We start from the raw sequence: 11,202 nt of genomic DNA, 5'->3' as shown, positions 1-11,202 counted from the left end.
ATCAAGAACATGATCAGGATGAGGCACATATGGCTTTAGTAAGCTAACATGGAATACATCATGGATCTTGAGGTGGGTTGGGAGGCGAAGTTTGTAGGCATGTTTTCCCAAACATTTGATGACTTCATAAGGCCCACAATACCTTGGACTCAGTTTCCTAAATTTTCCAAGAGATAAAGAACTTCTCTTTGGCCGCACTCGAAGAAAAACTTTGTCTCCTTGTTGAAAAATTCTTTCAGATCTTTTGGTATCAGCATAATGCTTCTGTCGATCCTGGGCGGCTTTAATATCCTTACGAATAGCTTTGGTTTGTTCTTCCATTTCTTCAAGCATTATCCTGGAGGCTTCGACCTTTAGAGTGGGGTCAGAAAAATTTAAGGGGGATAAACATTCCTGACCATAAAGAGCTTTGAATGGTGACATCCCTATGCTTTGGTGATAGGATGTATTGTAAGAGAATTCCACTAGAGAGAGATACTGAATCCATTTCTTTGGTTCACGCCCACAATAGGCTCTCAGGATGTCTTCTATAACCTGATTAACTCTCTCAGTTTGACCATCTGTTTCTGGGTGGTAAGCTGTACTGAAACAAAGTTGTGTTCCAATAGCCTGGAATAATGATGTCCAGAACTTTGAAGTGAAGTCAGAGTCCCGGTCACTGACTATTCTTTTTGGCAATCCATGAAGCCTAAAGATTTCCTTGATGAAAAGGCGGGCAATATCAGAAGATTTAAATGTCTTCTTTACTGGGATAATATGGGTGACTTTGGTAAGCATATCCACAACTACTAAAATAGAATCATATCCTCCTTGTGTTGTGGGAAGACTTGTGACAAAATCCATACTGATACATTCCCACTTCATCTGAGGAATGTCAAGAGGTTGGAGTTTCCCGGGCATTTTAATTCTTTCAGCTTTAATCCTTTGACATGAAAGGCATTGTCTGATGTATTGAAGGATATCTCTCTTCATTCCAGGCCAAAAGTAACTTCTCCTTAAGGCATTCAGGGTTTTTGCATAACCTGGGTGTCCTGCTACGGGGCTATCATGAGCTTCATACAAGATCATCTTCTTTAGTGCAAGATCTTTGGGAATACACAACCTATGCATGAAGTAGAGGCATTCATCATCGAGGGTGTATCCCTTGATCAATATATTTTCCTTTTCTGTGGGTGCCTCCTTGTGAACCAGGCTTACTAGCTTTTGGTAATCAGGGTCATGAAGTGAAACCTGCTTTACCTTCTCTAGGATGGGGTTATTTGGCATAGAGATTGCACTTAGGAAGGATTTGCGACTGAGAGCATCAGCTACAACATTATCCTTTCCAGGACGAAATTTGATATCAAAATCAAACTCTTGCAGAATCTCAATCCACCTCCTTTGCCTCATGTTGAGATTGGGCTGGGTGAAGATCCACTTTAAACTCTGGTGGTCAGTTACAAGCAAAAACTTACGGCCTAGGAGATAGTGTCTCCATAACTTGAAACAATGAACGACTGCAAGGAGTTCCAAATCATGGGTGGCATAATTGACTTCATAGGACTTAAGCTTACGAGAAGTGTAAGCCACAGGCCTTCCTTCTTGAATTAAGACACCACCAAGTGCAAGGCCACTAGCATCAGTGACAACCTCAAACTCTTTGGTGAAGTCAGGGAGCTTCAGAACTGGTGCTGAGGTGAGGATAGCTTTAAGTTGGCTAAAACTGATTTGGTGGATTGGTAGCCATACTATCTTACATTCCTTCTTGAGGAGATCAGTTAAGGGTGCGGCTATCTTGGCATAATCCTTGATGAATATCCTATACCATCCTGTGATGCCTAGAAACCCACGGATTTCTTTGACTGTCCTAGGGGGTGGCCATTCCAATATATCCTTGACTTTGGCAGGGTCTACTGAGATGCCCTTTGAGGAGACAATGAACCCTAGATATTCAATTTGGGAAGTGAAGAAGGTACATTTGCTTTTCTTGGCATAGAGCTTATGTTCGCGCAGTATTTGCAATACTTTGCGTACATGCTCCTCATGTTCCTCTTTTGACTGAGAATAGACCAAGATGTCATCGAAGAAGACAAGGACAAATTCATCCAAGTAGGGTCGGAAGATATCCTGCATCAGGCGGTTGAAGGTGGCGGGAGCATTGGTTAATCCGAATGGCATGACTGTAAATTCATAGTGGCCATAGCGGGTATTGAAAGCGGTTTTAGAGATATCTGATTCCTTGATCCTAATTTGATAGTAGCCAGACCTTAAATCCATCTTGGAGAAAACTTTGGATCCATAAAGTCTGTCAAGAAGTTCGTCGATGCGAGGAATGGGGTATTTGTTTTTGACAGTGACCTTGTTTAGGCCTCGGTAGTCAATACAAAGCCGAAGCGAGCCATCCTTCTTTCTCTGGAAAAGAACAGGCGCTCCCCATGGGGAATTACTAGGGCGAATGAATCCTTGCTCAATAAGCTGCCTAAGTTGTTCCTTGAGCTCTATGGCTTCGGGAAGAGACATTTTGTAAGGTCTCCTTGAAACTGATTCAGCACCAGGGATTAACTCAATCCCATGATCTACTTCTCGAGATGGGGGTAGTTTTGTAAGTTCCTCTGGAAAGATATCTGAAAACTCCTGGAGCCAAGAGGGTTCTAAATCTGGGTTGCTTTCTTCTACCTTGTTGAGTTTGACAAGGAAGATCTGTTGGCCCTTGCGCACTCCCTTAAGAAGTCGATTAGCTTTGACCAAATGAAATTTGGGTTTACCTGTTTTTCCCTGGGCTGATACTACCTGTCCTTGACTATTCTTAAAAGTGATGCTTCCTTCAGCACAGTGAATGTCAGCATTGTTTGCAATTAACCAATCCATACCAAGGATTCCATCATAAATCCCTAATGGTAAGCTTCTAAAATACCCATGGGTTGATTCACCATCCAATTCAAATTCAAGATCTCCCACACAATGTCGGGATACTTCTTCTTTTCCACTAGCTAACTCAACAATCATTGCTTGGGCTGGTTTTTGATCTAACTGTAACTTACGCAAGCATTTTGGAGAAAGAAATGAATGCGTACTACCACAATCAACCAAAAGCTGGAAAGATCTACCTTGATAAGTAGCCGGAGCTTGGATAACAGAAAACTGCTGATTAGGTCCTTGATGTTCTATAGCTGCATGAATGGTGGCTTGCTCTTCTTCTTCCATCTCTAAAGTCGGTTCACCAATCATAGAGCAGACACGGGCAGTCACTCCACGACCTCTACCACGTCCACCACCACCTCGTCCAGCCTGGCGGTTATTAGGAGTCCCACGACCTTGAACTACCCGGCCGCCTTGTGGAGCAGCAGTGACATTAGGATTGAGAGAGGATCTTGCAAGTTTGGGGCATTCATTCCGGAAGTGGCCAACTTCATTGCAATAAAAGCACCTTTGGTCCCCATAGGATTCTGTAGTGGAATTAGCATAACTGCGGGGAACAAAATTATTGGGGTACTGACCAATAGTATTGTGGCGAAAATTCGATTGGTAATTCCTCTGAAGGCGCCCCCTTGGGTTAGACTCAGGATAGACTCTCTTCTTTGCTTGACCACTCTTTACTTCTTTAGCCAGAGGTTTGGCTCGAGTAAGAGCATCTTGTAAGGTAGTTGGCCTCATTGCTTCAAGGCGAGAATCCAAAGGTTCATTCAGCCCTTGGCAAAATCGGGCCACTTGTTGAGTGATCGACATAGGTGGAGCATATTTGCCAAGTGTGACAAATTTTGAGTAGTATTCCTCCAAGGTTAAGCTAAGCTGCTTGAGGCTGAAGAACTCGTTCATCTTAATAGATTCATGAGATGGGGGAAGATAACGGCCCTTCACAGCTTGCTTAATGTCACTCCAAGTTTGGGTATCTTCAGTGACGCCCTTATCTCGGCACCATTGCTTCCACCAAAGTTTGGCGTCCCCAGTAAGACGAAATCTGGCAAGCATGGATTGATTCCCAATTCCTGTACCAGCAGCAGCCGAAAAGTAATCGTCCATGGCTTCTATCCAAACTTCTGCATCCCTTTCAATCTTTGAACCTGCCCCATTAAATGAGGGAGGTTGCATTTGTTTGAGGAGAAGCTTCTTCTCCTGTGTATCTGTATATAATGCATTGGGAGCAAGAAGTTGACGATCCTGGTTATCAATAAGAAGCTAAATTTAGAATTATGTCACTTATGCGGTTTAATACACATAAGACAATGAGTGTGAAAATCAAAACCTTTTATTCCAAGCTTTAATATTTACAAGTAAACCAAGCCATTTACAAGTAAACCAAGCCATTTACAAGGATTGGACTAAATCCAATCTTATTTTTTTACATGATAATCCTCTAGGAAACCTAATAAAGATCTGCGGTGGTAGCATTGAAAAAGTAGGGGGGTTCTCCCATGGTTTCAAGAACTCGATAAGTCTCTGGTAGGGGAGGTAAACCTCGTCTAGAAAGACGGGTAACGGCTACTCTATCAGGGGATACAACTTGAGTCACCTTATCATAAACCCAACGATTCTGCAGCATGCGATTCCCATCGATAGTGACATAGGTGTTACGAGGAGTGCCAATAAACCAGAACAGGCGAACCATCCGCAACATCTCGGCATATCGGATCCGCCTCAAGTCGTTGGTGAGATTGCCGACGTGCTCAGCTCGAATGATGAAGTAGGTAGATCGACGATGCCAATACTCAGTTCTGTTCCATCCCCTTTCGATGCGAGTGTAAAGAGGAAGGGTTAGCTTGTCTACAATGTGCATCATAGTGTCACGGAACTCGAATTCGGAAGAGCGACAAGCAGTCATGAACATGCATTGGAATACCAGGAAGCGAGAATAGGGATCCATCTCGTCCTCCTGCATCCAGCAGTAACTAGATTAGTTTAACAAGAATTCCTAGAGCAACAAGAGAATACAATATAAAATCTCCCAAGTCTAAACGCGCTCTGATACCACGTGTAAGACCCCCGACCCGAAGGGCGGGGGAATCCTTTTGATAGGCGGTCAAGTCTCGTGTTATTTTCCGATTGACGACACCTCGATCTCGTAGAAATACGAGGTTACGAGCAAACGGACGGACCTAACTCTATCTCGCAGGGGAACGTAGTCATCCTAAAGGAAATTCTAATCCCCAGCACGAAATGTGCGTGGAGATGGAACAAGACCCACACTTGGTTCAAGGAAGCCAACGCCTTTTTCCCCCGTATTCATGAGGCACGGCCGCTGGCTCGGTCCCCTAAAACAAGTCTTGTTCGTGACTCTACTATTCCCTAAGTATCGTAGGTTACAACTAGTAGAAAGCTACCCGACTGATCGGGTCCACCCATCCTTAGAATGGTACCGTCAGGGCATCCATTCTCCCACTTTCCACACACTCACCCGTTCAATTGTTTCCTAATTAAGTCCTACCACACTGTGAAACACTTAAAAACAAATTCCTTTGTTAATTAATTACACTTGATTCCTTAAAGAAAATCTTCCTTAGCACAACATTGAAATCAACGAGCATACTTACAGTGAAAAATATTTACAAAAGACCCTGAAACCGGGCCGATATCCCAATCCAAACTTCATGTCCAAACCATAACCAAAACCACAACTACATCGATAATCTAGAATTCGATCTTCCAGCCTCAACCAGCTGGGTAAACCTCACGGACCGTCTCCCCTCGTCGTCAGCCAGCCGATGAGGGCCAAGCCGTCCTGTCACCCCCTCAGGTACTGACGCTTGTACCAAACCCTCTCGCTCTTCGGAGGGGACGTCTCCTCATGAGGTGGGGGTTAAGTCACCGCACTAGCCTGGACCCACAGAACTAGGCAGCATATATACATCACCCTGGTGGTGAAAACCAATTCCCAGTGGCATAGGAGGGGATTGCCCTGGGCCGACTCCCGGCCTCGCTATATCCTCCGCCCGGCTACACAGGCAAGCACGGAGTTAGCTAAGGGGGGGAGAAGCTGTACCTGCATGTTAGCAATAAAGCAACAGTATATCCAATAAAAAGAGACATAGCCTTTATTCAATGAATTCACGCATTAACAAAAACCATCGTTTCGGAAAGACAATGATTCAAAAGCAAGATTACTTTCCTATAACTTTACTTAAGAGTAACCATAAGGTACTTTAGGCCATCTATACTAGGGGCTTAACCTTGGTTCCTTTCCTATTATTACGAATCTTTGCATTAAGCTTCATAAGAGAGAATTTTACTTAAAACTGTTTAAATGACCAACCTGGTTATCGTTTTCATGCCTATTCACTTCAAGAGGGGCGAAGTCGATTGCAGGGACGCGATTTGCTTCATTCCCTCCTTGGGCAGCGCGCGGTTCTTCAATTCGGCGGCATTTCGGCACCATAGGAGCACTAGAGTTTTAAGAGGATAGAGAGAAAACGAGGTGAATATAAGAGGTTGGGTGCGTGGAGAGAAAAGAGAGAATTCTATTGGTTCAAACGGATTCGAAAACGGAGTCCGTTTGGGGTAGGAAAAGCTTGTTGGGCTTATGGGCAAGAACGACCTCTTAGCCTAAGTTTAAGTCGCCGCATATGGGGGGGGGGAATTGAGAGGGGTGTCCTTAACTTGGAGAGCTCTTGAGAAGAGTGTACGTCTAGGGAGGCCTAGGGAAGAGTAAGGCAAGGGGTAGAGGAGAAGCACACTTTAAGTCTATTCACACGGGGGGGGGGAGAAGAGTGTAGGATATGTCCTAGAGCTTGAGAGAGAGCTTGCGCGTAGGGGCTTGCTGGGGGCTTGTCTTGAGAAGGGGGCTGGGAGGGTCCTTTTATAGGTGCTGGAGGGTGGACGTCCGGGTACGGGAGGGTGACACCTGGGTGGTGTAGGTGTTCGGGAGAGGTGTGGGCGTGAGACACCTGGGGGTGGAGGTGTCTCGAGGAGAGAGAAAGTGTGACACATGGGGGTGGAGGTGTCCCCAAGAGAGAGAGAGCGCGACACCTGTGGATAGAGGGTTCTGGGAGGAGGGGGTACGTGTAGGGGTGTGCTGGAGGGTGCGTCTAGGTCGTGTACACGCTTGGGTGTCCCAGGCGGATTGTCGGTTTTTTTCACGGGCGGCGCCCGTGGTGGGGCCCACGCCGGCCGCCCGCCGCCCCGGGGGGGTCAAAAAATTTTATTTGATGAAAATGTCCGGCCTTGCCCCGTGACCATGGGGGCGTGTTTCGTTCGTTGATTAGACGCCTGGATAGTTACTATTTTTGGTCGGAAGTCGCAGATTTAAAGGCTTAAAAGTTTAATTAAACCCATTCCGGGTACCCGTTTTTAGTTCAGAAAAAACTATTTTAAGCGTAAAATTACACGTAGATTCCAAATTTGGATTCAAAATTACAAATTTCTAAGCAAAAATGGCTCATTTTCCAAAAATAGAAGTTTTTTGATCGGAAAAATGACAAGCTAAGATATATTTTTCAACTCTGAAGCAAGTACAGTGTTATTTACAATGGGTATGTTACAGACGTCATTTTCGAGTAGAACGAATAGACCAAAGAAGAGCAACCTTTGATTGTGGTGTCACAGCACAGTTTGTTCAAGAAAGTCGTGCAAGTGCAAGTGATGATAACACAATTACTGGAATGCTTGATTACTTTGGAACCATTCAAGATATATTAAAGGTTGGCTTCAGAAGTTTTGAGTTGTTTATCTTTGATGTGAAGTGGTTCAAGGTAATCATGAATGGGCCACATGCAACTGTACGTAGAGACAAGAGTGGCCTCATCCAAGTGGACTCCACAAAGGTATGGACCGATCAGCAAGATACTTTTGTGCGCCCAGAGCATTGTGAGCAGGTTGTCTTTAAAGCGGATCCAAAAGATCCACGCTGGCTGTTTGTGGTTCAAGTCGCCCCCCGCAGTAAGCAAATTTTTGAAGAATTTGAGCTACAACAAGGTGATGTGGATGCACAGGGTAATGGAGAGCAGCAAGAACAAGCCGATATCAACAATGAAGAGGAGCAAGCAAATGAAGAGGAGCAACTAGAGCAAGATCCAAATGAAGAGGTGCAAACCAAGGAAGCTGAAAAACAAGTTGAGGAAGAAGACATAGATGATGAAGACATCCTTCATCAAGGGACTTTTAATGATGAGGATGCTGAAATGTACATAGACATAGATCTCTTTGGGGCTACTGATCTTAATGAGGATGATAGAATAGATAATGATTTTTAAAATGATGTATCTTAATGATTATGCAAATAGTTATGACATATTTGTAATGGTTTTATGACATTGAAGGTCCTTTCATTGTTTACCATTGTTAATGTTTACCATCATAATCACTACTGTAGGAGCAAGTTGATATAGTTTTACCAATGTTGTTTATCATTGTTAATGTTTGTCTTATGGTTCTTTCATTCATTGTTTACCGTGTAATTTTCATTTCGCACAAGTTTGTCATATGGTTTTTTGTCCAAACAGGCCATGGGTGACTCACCGCCCTACGACTACAGTCCAGATTTCTCATTTAATCCTACACCGCAGGGCATGAGTCCCCAGCAGTTATATGGTTTTCTTTCGTCCATGACTCCAGAGCAGAGAGCCATGGCTCAGAGTTATTGGGGTTCTGGAGCAGGGACATCTGCCTCACCATCTGGCTTCCCGATGCCAGTTCCCACACCCGTGGGTACGACAGCAGCTCCCACACCTCATACCACACAGCCTTCCACTCCTCTTACAGCTCGATCTACCACCTCTTCACATAGACGGCGCTCACGTAGTAGGTCTTCAGGGGGAGGTTGTTGTGGTGGTAGTGCCACAGATGCTGTGACACCACCACCACGTGAGCGTCGTCCTTCGCTCTCATCTGTTTATAGCACACCCATAGGGTCACCTTCCACTCCCTGGGGTGCACATGACCATGACAACAGCAAGATTTACACAATTAGGGATGGGGCACCAATAATGGATAGTGCAGGGAAGGCAATGAAGACACGCATTCGACAATTGTGCACTATACAGTTTCATGACTCTGTCATGACTAAATGGGATCAGCAAGACAAGGGGAAGAAAAATTATATAAACACAAAGATAAAGCAAGAGTTCCAGCCATCTGACCCTATGAATGTCGTCTCTAATGAGTGGATACAGTATACAGCTCGCATTTTGATGGGGCATCGTAGGTCAGAGGCGAGGGACGCATTTAGAAAGGGGAAGGAGAAACCTGTTTGGCTAGATGACAGGGAGTGGGCAGCCATTGCTCAGGAGCTCACCGAGACACCAGACAGGTTTCAACAACAAAGAGAGGCGGCAAGGGCAAGACTCCAAACAGTAGGGGCTTCTCATCTCGGGAGTGGTGGTTACGAAACCATGCGCCATGAATTCGTAAGTGTTTGTAGCAATTTTATTTATTTAAATGTATGTATGTGGGCTAAATGTTGATTTCTAAAAGTTATAATTGTTAATCGTGTGTGCAGGAGTTGGCCATGAATCGCCCACCAAGTAGGCGAGAGGAGAAGTACGCTCACAAACATGGCCTTGTGGCCTTGTTTGAGATGCTTGAAGAAGAAGGAGAGACCGTCAATTGGGAGGCATTACCATGATGTAAGATGACCTTCAAACTAATGAAATATGATCAAAACATTCTTGAGTATTAATGTTTAATTTAATTTCTTGTTTGTCGATCAGGAAAATATGCAAACGAGCACGGTTGTTTTTGTGCTCTATTTTAGACAGAATGGTGCTGTCTGTTTGCTGTTGTTGATCCTGCTCATTGCAGGCAGCTAGGCAACAGCCAGGCAGCACTATTCTGCCCAAAAAAAAATTTCTGCTACAGCGTCGGTATATACCCCGGTGTACTGACGTCGGTATATACAGTGGTATTTTTCTCGGTATTAAAGTCGGTATACACCCCGGTATTGACCCCGGTATATAACACGGTATATGCACCGGTATAGACGCCGATTTATGCGTCGGTATTATCCCCGGTGAGCATCGGTATATTAACCGGTATAGGCGCCGGTATTACTACCCGACGCTTATACCGACGCTACTGTTCCGGCGCTTATACCGGCGCTTATACCGATGACGAGGCTTTTTTAGACCCCGTTAAATAGCGCCGGTATAAGCCCCGGTATTAGGCTAACATGTAGTAGTGAGGGCTTTGCTTTCTTTATCAAGAACTTATTTTATATAATAATCAAGTATACTAGTCCAACTAAGTTTTGTTCCCATTCAAAACCATCATGTTTAGATATCTATTCATAATGCTACTCGTGTGGTTTAAGAACCCACATAAGGTTTTTCGGTAGCATGAAATCATCTCTTTTCTTTCCCTTTTGATAAGCTATAATATACTTTCATGTTTAGATATCTATTCATAATGTTACTCGTGTGGTTTAGAACCCACATAAGGTTTTTCGGTAGCATGAAATTATCTCTTTTCTTTCCCTTTTGATAAGCTATAATATACTTTCTAAAATTTCGTGTTATTACATTGATTTCGTCCCCTCATATTTGAAGTCACGATATTTTGATATTTTGTAGGTCTTGCATGATGACTTGTTGATATGCAATAGCAAAAAAGCTATTAAATGCTTATAATCAACCCATCAAGGGAGGTACCTAACGAGGCCCCCAAGACTTGAACCAAGACCTTGGGAGTAGAGACCAATGCTCTACCAGATGAGCTAGCACTCGTTGGGTGGGGCCGTCTCCACCTCACGAAGGGTGGGTGTATGTGTGTGTTTCTAAAATTTCATGTACCTTCGGGGAAAAAAAAAGCTATTAAATGACATTTCTACACAATGAGACCATTAGGTAATGATTAGATCAGCTTGGTTTCATGTTGATTAAATTTCTTCTCAAAATAGTGTAATCTTAATCGTTGACACATATATTATCTTTATTTTTTAACTAATGAAGTAGAGAAGGGGAAATGCCCTTTGAAAATCTTCACATATTTGTTTTATATTTGAACTTCACATATTTATTTTATAAATGGTCTTTCGACACCAATTAAGTTACTAATTTTACACATTCATCCCAATAGTTGTGGATGATGTGAATCTAATGTTTTCCTTTTGTGTATTCTAAAGCTCTTGATGGATCATGGGAAATTTTTTATGGTTTTTTAAATTGAACTAACTAACTAACTATGTGTGTGTGTGTGTGTGTGTGTGTGTGTGTGTGTGTGTGTGTGTGTAATAATAGATACACACACACACACACACTGTGTATGAGTATATATTTATACTATATATATACATATATA

General features: G+C 43.5%; 1 long non-coding RNA gene across 1 annotated transcript; it reads left to right on the top strand.

Moving 5' to 3' along the window:
• The first annotated feature begins 9,180 nt into the window (after positions 1–9,180).
• On the top strand, positions 9,181–10,805 carry LOC147624757 (uncharacterized). The gene is made up of 3 exons (XR_015269166.1): positions 9,181–9,314; positions 9,407–9,533; positions 10,476–10,805. It is a non-coding gene; the product is annotated as an uncharacterized LOC147624757 (long non-coding RNA).
• Positions 10,806–11,202: the final 397 nt, after the last annotated feature.

This window comes from Cibotium barometz, chromosome 25, assembly GCF_041138505.1.
Source record: "Cibotium barometz isolate CiBa-2024 chromosome 25, ASM4113850v1, whole genome shotgun sequence".
Lineage (NCBI taxonomy): Eukaryota > Viridiplantae > Streptophyta > Polypodiopsida > Cyatheales > Cibotiaceae > Cibotium > Cibotium barometz.
Note: the sequence above shows the minus strand (reverse complement) of the source record. Positions and strands in the feature narration are given on the sequence as shown.